The following is a 12,192-nucleotide window of genomic DNA, read 5'->3' as shown; positions in this document are numbered from 1 at the left end:
CCGATTCACAGAAGTCACTTTTTACCTTCTGGCCCTTAAACGGTTACATTGTTTATATTCTATAGATAATTGCGCTAGTAATAATTTCTTCTTTACTTGGCAGAGATCGGAGATTCTTTTCTGGGTAATGTGTAGGCAGATGTGCGCAGACATCCAGACAGGTGTGCTTACTGAGCTTGTTAAAAATAAAACTGGAAAAATAAATTTTAATTGCGCTAAGATTAGAATGTTCAGCGCTCTGGTTATATCAACCTCAAATTACAGGTTTACTTTACTGCAGAACAACAAGGGGGAAAGAGTGCGGCTACAATACTACATCACCCATAATGCTCTGCTCCTGCACAGACATCTATATGTTGTAGCAGTTATATTCCTGTACATAGGGGGCAGTATTATAGTAGTTATATTCCTGTACATAGGGGGCAGTATTATAGTAGTTATATTCTTGTACATAGGGGGCAGTATTATAGTAGTTATATTCTTGTACATAGGGGCAGTATTATAGTAGTTATATTCCTGTACATAGGGGGCAGTATTATAGTAGTTATATTCCTGTACATAGGGGGCAGTATTACAGTAGTTATATTCCTGTACATAGGGGGCAGTATTATAGTAGTTATATTCTTGTACATGGGGGCAGTATTATAGTAGTTATATTCCTGTACATAGGGGGCAGTATTATAGTAGTTATATTCTTGTACATGGGGGGCAGTATTATAGTAGTTATATTCCTGTACATAGGGGGCAGTATTACAGTAGTTATATTCCTGTACATAGGGGGCAGTATTACAGTAGTTATATTCTTGTACATAGGGGGCAGTATTATAGTAGTTATATTCTTGTACATAGGGGGCAGTATTATAGTAGTTATATTCTTGTACATAGGGGCAGTATTATAGTAGTTATATTCTTGTACATAGGGGGCAGTATTATAGTAGTTATATTCCTGTACATAGGGGGCAGTATTATAGTAGTTATATTCCTGTACATAGGGGGCAGTATTATAGTAGTTATATTCTTGTACATAGGGGGCAGTATTATAGTAGTTATATTCTTGTACATAGGGGGCAGTATTATAGTAGTTATATTCTTGTACATAGGGGCAGTATTATAGTAGTTATATTCTTGTACATAGGGGGCAGTATTATAGTAGTTATATTCCTGTACATAGGGGGCAGTATTATAGTAGTTATATTCCTGTACATAGGGGGCAGTATTATAGTAGTTATATTCTTGTACATAGGGGGCAGTATTATAGTAGTTATATTCTTGTACATAGGGGGCAGTATTATAGTAGTTATATTCCTGTACATAGGGGGCAGTATTATAGTAGTTATATTCCTGTACATAGGGGGCAGTATTATAGTAGTTATATTCTTGTACATAGGGGGCAGTATTATAGTAGTTATATTCTTGTACATAGGGGGCAGTATTATAGTAGTTATATTCTTGTACATAGGGGCAGTATTATAGTAGTTATATTCTTGTACATAGGGGGCAGTATTATAGTAGTTATATTCTTGTACATAGGGGGCAGTATTATAGTAGTTATATTCTTGTACATAGGAGGCAGTATTATAGTAGTTATATTCCTGTACATAGGGGGCAGTATTATAGTAGTTATATTCTTGTACATAGGGGGCAGTATTATAGTAGTTATATTCTTGTACACAGGGGGCAGTATTATAGTAGTTATATTCTTGTACACAGGGGCAGTATTATAGTAGTTATATTCCTGTACACAGGGGGCAGTATTATAGTAGTTATATTCCTGTACATAGGGGGCAGTATTATAGTGGTTATATTCTTGTACATAGGGGGCAGTATTCTTGTACATAGGGGGCAGTATTATAGTGGTTATATTCTTGTACATAGGGGGCAGTATTATAGTAGTTATATTCCTGTACATAGGGGCAGTATTATAGTAGTTATATTCTTGTACATAGGGGGCAGTATTATAGTAGTTATATTCCTGTACATAGTGGCAGTATTATAGTAGTTATATTCTTGTACATAGGGGGCAGTATTATAGTAGTTATATTCCTGTACATAGGCGGCAGTATTATAGTAGTTATATTCTTGTACATAGGGGGCAGTATTATAGTAGTTATATTCCTGTACATAGGGGGCAGTATTATAGTAGTTATATTCTTGTACATAGGGGGCAGTATTATAGTAGTTATATTCCTGTACATAGGGGGCAGTATTATAGTAGTTATATTCTTGTACATAGGGGGCAGTATTATAGTAGTTATATTCCTGTACATAGGGGGCAGTATTATAGTAGTTATATTCTTGTACATAGGGGGCAGTATTATAGTAGTTATATTCTTGTACATAGGGGCAGTATTATAGTAGTTATATTCCTGTACATAGGGGGCAGTATTATAGTAGTTATATTCTTGTACATAGGGGGCAGTATTATAGTAGTTATATTCTTGTACATAGGGGGCAGTATTATAGTAGTAATATTCCTGTACATAGGGGGCAGTATTATAGTAGTTATATTCTTGTACATAGGGGGCAGTATTATAGTAGTTATATTCTTGTACATAGGGGGCAGTATTATAGTAGTTATATTCTTGTACATAGGGGGCAGTATTATAGTAGTTATATTCCTGTACATAGGGGGCAGTATTATAGTAGTTATATTCCTGTACATAGGAGGCAGTATTATAGTAGTTGTATTCTTGTACATAGGGGCAGTATTATAGTAGTTATATTCTTGTACATAGGGAGCAGTATTATAGTAGTTATATTCCTGTACATAGGGGGCAGTATTATAGTAGTTATATTCCTGTACATAGGGGGCAGTATTATTGTAGTTATATTCTTGTACATAGAGGGCAGTATTATAGTAGTTGTATTCCTGTACATAGGGGGCAGTATTACAGTAGTTATATTCCTGTACATAGGAGTAAAAACCACACTTTTGGACTCCAGGCTTCTATCGGGCTTCTCTGTAGCTCCCAGTCAGTTGTGATATCCACTATACAATATCCAGTGATATAAAACTCTTGGACAACAGCTGTTGGGTGTTTCATGGGATGTCGTCAGCGAGAGGCTGGAGGTTAATTAATGCCTGTTCCTAGATATAAAACCCCAACAGAGGAGGGCAGCTGCAATTCCCACATGCTCCAAATCTTCCGAGAACCAGAAGCAAAATCTGTAAACATCAACATACACGAAAGGTAAATCCTGCAGGATACACAGGTCATCCCTGATGTCCAACTAATGTGTGAATCTGCCAGTGCCCTGCCCCCAGGAGTAATTACCTGGCCCATGGTATCAGGCGCTGCTGGTGCTCATTATACCTATTCCAAAAACGAACACAAAAACTTTATATAAAACCCTCTACATTGAAATAAACCATTGATGTAGTAGAAATGGTGTAATACTTTATTTGTCCTTCGGGGGAGCTGTAGGGAGATTTGCTTACAGGTCCTCTCAATTACTGCTGATAATTTGGGTCTGATCTATAACTGATCCCCACAGATTTGAGCGTTTTCGCAACTTTTTTTGATACATCTTCACCTGGAGTGACACCACAGATGGTAATCAAACTTGGGACGAGCTTCTTGAGGTGTCTTAGCAATAATGTATGAATACTATGGGGCAGATTTACTTACCCGGTCCGTTCACGATCCAGCGGCGCGTTCTCTGCGGTGGATTCGGGTCTTCCGGCGATTCACTAAGGCAGTTTCTCCGACGTCCACCAGGTGTCGCTGCTGCGCTGAAGTCCGCCGGAGTCCACGATCCATTGCTGGGTGAAGGTAAGCGCGTGTCCAGCGACCCTTTTTTTTAAATGCGGCGGTTTTTCCGAATCCATCGGGTTTTTGTTCGGCCACGCCCCCCTGATTTCCGTTGCGTGCATGCCGATGCGCCAGAATCCGATCGCGTGCACCAAAAACCCGGGGCAATACAGGAAAAATCGTCGCAAATCTGAAATATTCGGGTAACACGTCAGGAAAACGCGAATCGGGCCCTTAGTAAATGACCCCCTATGTATGCTACTACAGGCGGTCCCCGACTTACAGACGACCCCTAGTTACAGACGGGACCCCTCTGCCCCTTATGATGGTAAAGCTCTCTGGATGTTACTATACTCCCAGGCTGCATTAATCAGCTGTAAGGTGTCTGTAATGAAGCTTTATTGATAATCCTTGGTCGCATTACAGCAAAAAATTTTGAAACTCCAAAAAAAAAATTTTTGTCTGGAACTACAATTATAAAATTTACAGTTCCGACTTACATATAAATTCAACTTAAGAGCAAACCTTTGGAACCGATCTTGTACGTAACCCAGGGTCTGCCTGTAGCTGAAATCTGGTGCCATAGCTCTCCTCAGAGCTCCCCCTAGTGGCAGCTGCAGGTCACCAGAATTTTTTTCTATTATCTTTTTATCTGTGCAGGGGATCTGATACTCTGTATAAGAGAAGCTCCATCACTATAAAGACATAACAAGAGATGGATTAGAGAAACATATCGGACGAGGAACGTTGTGGATTCACGTTACCGCTGGCGGCACAAACATCTGGTGGGACGAGGATTTTCTCTAATATTTTTTACATCACTAATTCAGTGTTAAGTAAACACAGAGGAGAAGATGTCAAACATTTAAGCCCCGCGACTTCATACTTGGCACAATCACACGTCAGTGTTTAGACTGTTACATTCTGATAGTCGGCCATGTTTATGAGCAAATAACTGCAGTGTAAACATCGGGGGCCGCACTACTCATCATATGTGTATAGTGTCCGGCGCTTTACTCCTCTCCTAGGGCAGAAGTATATACACTGTATCTCATAGTTACCCTTATAGCCCTGACTAAGAGCTTACAGTCTATAAGGATGAGGGGGAGACACAAGAGCTTACAGTCTATGAGGATGAGGGGGGACACAAGAGCTTACAGTCTATGAGGATGAGGGGGGACACAAGAGCTTACAGTCTATGAGGATGAGGGGGTGACACAAGAGCTTACAGTCTATGAGGATGAGGGGGTGACACAAGAGCTTACAGTCTATGAGGATGAGGGGGACACAAGAGCTTACAGTCTATGAGGATGAGGGGGGACACAAGAGCTTACAGTCTATGAGGATGAGGAGGTGACACAAGAGCTTACAGTCTATGAGGATGAGGGGATGACACAAGAGCTTACAGTCTATGAGGATGAGGGGGTGACACAAGAGCTTACAGTCTATGAGGATGAGGGGGTGACACAAGAGCTTACAGTCTATGAGGATGAGGGGGTGACACAAGAGCTTACAGTCTATGAGGATGAGGGGGGCGACACAAGAGCTTACAGTCTATGAGGATGAGGGGGTGACACAAGAGCTTACAGTCTATGAGGATGAGGGGGTGACACAAGAGTTTACAGTCTATGAGGATGAGGGGGTGACACAAGAGCTTACAGTCTATGTGGATGAGGGGGTGACACGAGCTTACAGTCTATGAGGATGAGGGGGGCGACACAAGAGCTTACAGTCTATGAGGATGAGGAGGTGACACAAGAGCTTACAGTCTATGAGGATGAGGGGTGACACAAGAGCTTACAGTCTATGAGGATGAGGGGGTGACACAAGAGCTTACAGTCTATGAGGATGAGGGGTGACACAAGAGCTTAGTCTATGAGGATGAGGGGTGACACAAGAGCTTACAGTCTATGAGGATGAGGGGGTGACACAAGAGCTTACAGTCTATGAGGATGAGGGGTGACACAAGAGCTTACAGTCTATGAGGATGAGGGGGTGACACAAGAACTTACAGTCTATGAGGATGAGGGGGTGACACAAGAGCTTACAGTCTATGAGGATGAGGGGTGACACAAGAGCTTACAGTCTATGAGGATGAGGGGGTGACACAAGAGCTTACAGTCTATGAGGATGAGGGGGCGACACAAGAGCTTACAGTCTATGAGGATGAGGGGGCGACACAAGAGCTTACAGTCTATGAGGATGAGGGGGCGACACAAGAGCTTACAGTCTATGAGGATGAGGGGGTGACACAAGAGCTTACAGTCTATGAGGATGAGGTGGCGACACAAGAGCTTACAGTCTATGAGGATGAGGGGGTGACACAAGAGCTTACAGTCTGAGGATGAAGGGGACACAAGAGCTTACAGTCTATGAGGATGAGGGGGTGACACAAGAGCTTACAGTCTATGAGGATGAGGGAGGACACAAGAGCTTACAGTCTATGAGGATGAGGGGGTGACACAAGAGCTTACAGTCTATGAGGATGAGGGGGTGACACAAGAGCTTACAGTCTATGAGGATGAGGGGGACACAAGAGCTTACAGCCTATGAGGATGAGGAGGTGACACAAGAGCTTACAGTCTATGAGGATGAGGGGTGACACAAGAGCTTACAGTCTATGAGGATGAGGGGGACACAAGAGCTTACAGTCTATGAGGATGAGGGAGGACACAAGAGCTTACAGTCTATGAGGATGAGGGGGACACAAGAGCTTACAGTCTATGAGGATGAAGGGGTGACACAAGAGCTTACAGTCTATGAGGATGAGGATGTGACACAAGAGCTTACAGTCTATGACAGTGATGGGCAACCTTTTGAGCTTGGTGTGTCAAAATTCGCCAAAAAACCGAGCATAACTCGGGTGGTGTGTCACCTTGACAAAAAAACATATTTTTGTGATATTTATAGTTTAAATAACAAATATGTATACTATTTAACTTCTAGGGTACTTTAACCGTGGATTGTCTGATTGATCCTACCATGTACTGCCATACAATCAGACAGGTGTGGAAATGCTTAGTAACCTGCAAACTTTCAGTCATGAAAGTTCACAGGTTATAGCGAGGGCGCAGGTGCCGCTGTCTGCATCTCCCTTATGCCCTCTTGGCATGGAGAATGTGTGCGGAGCAAAATAATCGCAATGTCTGGTGATTTGCAAGGCGTTACGATTATTTCAGGGCTTGTACGTCACAAAACTGACACACAAGCCCTGATGACTATCTTCTATCATACAGTGCACTGACCTTACTTACTGTATGATGGGAGTGGTTGTCCTCCCTCATCCCTGCTCTGGAGCTGGTCAGTGTAGAGGTGGCAGCTGCTGGGACATCACACAAGGCAGCAACAATGTGGCCTCTGACTGTGTTGCCATCCTAACCCCAACACAACTATCAGGAGCTGCAGAGGAGTCTCCCTGGTTTACGGCCGGGTCACGGGTTATAGAGAATAGACCAGGAGTTTGGAGATGAAAGGGAGACTAGAGACTGGTCAGTAGCTGGTACTGAATGGGTCCAGGGAAGGTGAGAAGTGACTGCTGGGGCGAGAGACTGTATGAGATGTGAGGGCATGGGGTCACTGATGCAGGTAGTGGGGCGAGCAGAGGAAAGGAGCCTAGACACATCTTTCTCTGTGACTGGATCAAAGGATCAGAGTTAACAGGGTGAGGTACCAGAGGGAAGGGGATTAGTGGGGTGAGAGGACTGAGCAATTATTTCCTGGCTAATACAATCAAGTAGGCGGCCAGATCTTCATCCCCAAGGTTTGTGACAGGTGGCTGCACCTTTGGTGTTGGTAAGGAGTGAAGAGTACGAAGAACCTTTTGGGGTAGTTAGGAAGAAAGGATATTAGATTTGTGAAATAGAAGGTGAAGGGCAGAGTTATAGGTTCTGAGCATAAATTTGAAGTGAAGAAAGTCAGAAGATGTGCACGATTTTCTCCACAGACGTCCGGAAATCCTGGAATCTGCCAAAGGAAACAGGTTTTGTCCATGTGACAAGGTTGCCTGCGTCCGTGATGAAAATTTGGGATTGAGTGTGGTGCCTCACTGGGGACAGTGATGGCTGTAAGGTTTCTATGAGTTGGTGAGTATCAATGCCACGTGGGTTCTGGTACAAGCGATGGATGGATGGATTCTGAGAAGGTGAAGGATTGTTAAAAGTAGAAGAAAGAAAGTATTGGTCTGAAAGTGGAAAGGAAGATTTGGTAAAATTAGATATTGAATTAAGTCAGGAGAAGACCAAGTCCTGGATTTTTCCCTCAATATGAGTGGGAGAACCCTAGAGTTAGAGATAGAGATAGAGCAGTGGTGGCGAACCTATGGCACGCGTGCCAAAGGTGGCACTCGTAGCCCTCTCTTTGGGCACTTGAGCTGTGACTCCAGCACAGAATTCGCCAAAAAGAATCAAGGAAGTCAAGTTAAGGTGCCTCATTCCCAGCTGCCTGGGAATACAAGAGGAAGAAGGAAGTGCAGACTATCACTACATCTTCTTTTCCAAGCCCCTGCAATTCTTCTTCTCAAGCTACTGTATTAGTGTTCTCGGGATGCTAATACGATTGAAAGCTGTGACAGAGCTGGGAGCAATAAGTTTGGGCACTTGGTCTCTAAAAGGTTCGCCATCACTGACCTAGGGAGTTAGTGATAAGAGCTGAGAGGCAGGAGGGGAAATAGGAGTGTTAATAGGGATGGTAAAGTCTCCCATGGTGATGGTTGGAATCTCACAGGATAGAAAATGAGGGAGCTAAGAGGCAAAGTGGTCAAGGAACTGAGGGTGAGGACCTCAAAAAATGAGAAAGTGAAAGAGGGTACAGGAGGAATGAAAAGTGCATCATGGAGAGAGTAGTATGCCTACCGCGCCTCTGTGCCTATTTTAGGTCTGGAGCAGTGACAAAAGTGTAAGCCGCCATAAGACAAAGCAGTGGGTGAGGCAGAGTCATCCAGCTTGATCTATGTTTCAGTGAAGACCAGCAGGTCAAAGGATTTAGAAAGAAAGAGGTAATGAACAGATTCTAGTTTATTGCACACAGAGCGGGGGCGTTCCAGAGGGCACATTTAAAAGGGGTTAAGGGTGGAGAAGAAAGACAAGAGGGGATACGCTGAATCTAAGGTTAACAGGGCTTCTGTGTGAAGTATTAAAAATGAGCACAGGGTTATAATGAGGTGGGTCTGGGTTAGGAGAGATGTTCCCTGCAGCAAAGAGGAGAAACAAGAGAAACGAAAGATGCTTCAGAGATAGGGCCTCTGTTATCCATTGGCTATATAGGGTACTGCAGCTCAGCTCACATGAATTAAATAGAGAAGAAGAGCAGATTCTTATTTGAACAATCCCTCTAAGGGAAATTGTCAACAAGAAGTTTGACCATGCAGTCCTCAGGCAGTGTTGGGTATTGTCCCTGGAGAGCTGTTTAATCAGACCTTTGTGTATGTTAGTAGCTGCAGGACTGTGAAATATGAATTTATATTCCAGGATTGTAGCTTCTCCAAGTGCACTCGGGGTACTTCCTCACACTGCTGTGGTCTTTGCTCTCTGCAGCCTGTTTAGGTATTGGCGCTGTAGAGATGTGTAATCAGACCTTTGTGTATGTTGTTAGTAGAGGCAGGACTGTGATATATGTATTTAAATTTCAGTATTGTAGCTTCTCCAAGTGCACTGGGGGTATATCATCACTGCTGTGCTCTGTGCTCTCTGGAACTAGTGTTTTGTATTGTACCTGGAGAAATGTCTAATCACACCGTTGTATGTGGTATTAGTAGCTGTGGGACTGTTGAAATATGAATCTATAATCCAGGATTGTAACTACTTTTAGTGCACTGGGGGAGGTGTCCTCACACTTTTCATTGAGTGATGGGGGGGGGGGGGGCTAAGGAGCTGTTTAGAGGTGCACAGAAGTGTGAGGATACCTCCCCCACATTGCACACGGAGAAGCTACAATCCCGTAATATAAATCTGTATATCACAGTCCTGCTGCTACTAACAACATACATTAAGGTATAATTGCACACCTCACTGGCTGCTGAAAACACAGAGCACAGCAGTGTGAGGACACGCCCCCAGTACAAACCTTTAGTATGAATCCAAGTATCACAGTCCTGCTTCTACTAACACAAACAAAACTCTGATTACACCTCTCTCCAGGACCAATAACTAACAATGCTGCAGTGTGTATGATCATACTTGCTTACAGTTTCCCATCAAGACAGTTTTGCAATGTTGATATTGATGGCTGCTGGGACCCAAATGATGTCTAAGAGGCCAATGCTTTGCCAAGTGTAGCCACCCAACTTTCCCAGATTGGAGAATAACTAAACAGACTGGGGCTCATTTACTTACCCGGTCCATTCACGATCCAGCAGCGCGTTTTCCGGCGTTGATTCGGAGCTTGCCGGGATTCAATAAGTTTGTGCGCCCGATATCCACTAGGTGTCGCTGCTGAGCTAAAGTCCGCCGGAGTTCACCTTCTTCGTCCCAATGTATGTGAGTGCTATTCTTGCAACACAATTTTTAAAAAAAATTCTGCGGTTTTTCCGAATCCGTCGGGTTGTTCGACGCCCACTCCCCCGATTTCTGTCACGTGAAAGCCGGAAATATTCAGGAAACCCAGCAAAATTGCGCAATTCGGACCCTTAGTAAATGTGCCCCACTGTATCCATTCATAACTGTGTTCTTAACAGTAATGGATGTCTGAAGAACTGATACATAGTTACCCCCCCTGTAACAGTAGCCCCTGCCGGAGCCCCCAGTGTGGTCTACTCCCACATGATACAATTGTCAGGAGATCTACAGTGAGATACAAAGTATCCAGTCCCTGTCAGAGGGAACAGGACTGAGCTTTGTAACTTCCATAAGTTTCCTCTTCATTTTAGACCTTTGATCATCCATCCCAGTGTCAGCAGGTAGCCAGCGAGCCCTTTTATTTCTGCAGAAGCAGGGCATGCTGGGAATACCTGCACTCCATTATGTCTTTTTTTTCTTATCAAGACTTATTTCTCGTTTATTAATGTTCTTTTCAGGCAGAAGCTCATTCACAAGTGACAATAGTGGAGCCACCTCCATTCAGCAATGATAAAAAAACCCCGCCATCTAATCTTCTAATAAAAGACGACACGATAACAGCAGGCGCCAAAATAGAAATGACTGCTATCACCTGTCTGTGGGGGGGAAGAGGCCGGCATGGGAGAAGCCATAATTCATTACATGCTGAATCCTTCCCTGATCCAGGACCAACACTTCCTAAAATTTACATTCTATACCATATAGCGGTAATAATATCGTCTCCCTATAACAGCGAATTGTAGATGTATCATCACTAAACCTGCAGCATCCTGCGCACACGGCAACTAAATGGGGAACATTTACTTTAAAATGGGATTTGCGCCAGTTTTCTGTCGCCCTATGATAAAGGTGCACCACAAAAAAGTTGGAGAACTCTGTCCGGCCAGTGCAGGGAAGCGTCAAATTCATGATTTCTGCCGCACGATCTTAATGAACATTATACACGGCAGAGAACTTTTACTGCAGTTTCCCACATTCTTAGTAAATGTCCCTTAATATGTCATATCATATTTCTTGGGTTCTATTTCCACCTTTCTGCATTATTTACAATCTATGTATAGATACATAAACAAAGCTGCACTCACTATTCTGCTGCTGGTGCAGTCACTGTGTACATACATGACATTACTTATCCTGTACTGATCCTGAGTTACATCTTGTATTATACTCCAGAGCTGCACTCACTATTCTGCTGCTGGTGCAGTCACTGTGTACATACATGACATTACTTATCCTGTACTGATCCTGAGTTACATCTTGTATTATACCCCAGAGCTGCACTCACTATTCTACTGCTGGTGCAGTAACTGTGTACATACATGACATTACTTATCCTGTACTGATCCTGAGTTACATCCTATATTATACCCCAGAGCTGCACTCACTATTCTGCTGCTGGTGCCATCACTGTGTACATACATGACATTACTTATCCTGTACTGATCCTGAGTTACATCCTGTAGATCTTTTATTTTATATAAAAATAAAAAAACATAACAATACAAACCAAACATAATATACAATATATACAAAATATATACAATGTCTTACCTGCTGGTCCAGCCACATTCACTCCTAGCAAAAACAATAATTTAAAATACACCAAAAATAAATAAACACCAAATATCACAACCCCCACCCAACCGATTGTCACATCCTCAAGCAAACCAATAAACAATAAGACAAGCCACACCCACAAATAAACATAAATGACTATAAATATACATAAACCCACCCCACACCCTCTAATAACAAACCACCCCACACAGATCACATCCCACACCCATTTTTTTTTTTTTTTTATAAATATAAATATATAATAACAAACACATAATACACACATCACTACACTAAACTAGATCCCTCGCCCGCACCCTCCCCTTCCCCCC

The 12,192-nt window shown here is 42.9% G+C and overlaps 1 protein-coding gene and 1 long non-coding RNA gene across 2 annotated transcripts in view; one reads left to right on the top strand and one right to left on the bottom strand.

The window, feature by feature from the left end:
- LOC140104603 (uncharacterized) overlaps nt 1–12,192 on the top strand; it is a 213,273-nt gene that overhangs the window by 78,659 nt on the left and 122,422 nt on the right. The window lies entirely within an intron of this gene.
- KBTBD12 (kelch repeat and BTB domain containing 12) overlaps nt 1–12,192 on the bottom strand; it is a 61,631-nt gene that overhangs the window by 1,173 nt on the left and 48,266 nt on the right. The gene's annotated exons all lie outside the window — the stretch shown is intronic.

The sequence above is a fragment of the Engystomops pustulosus genome, chromosome 10 (genome assembly GCF_040894005.1).
Source record: "Engystomops pustulosus chromosome 10, aEngPut4.maternal, whole genome shotgun sequence".
Classification (NCBI taxonomy): Eukaryota; Metazoa; Chordata; class Amphibia; order Anura; family Leptodactylidae; genus Engystomops; species Engystomops pustulosus.
Note: the sequence above shows the minus strand (reverse complement) of the source record. Positions and strands in the feature narration are given on the sequence as shown.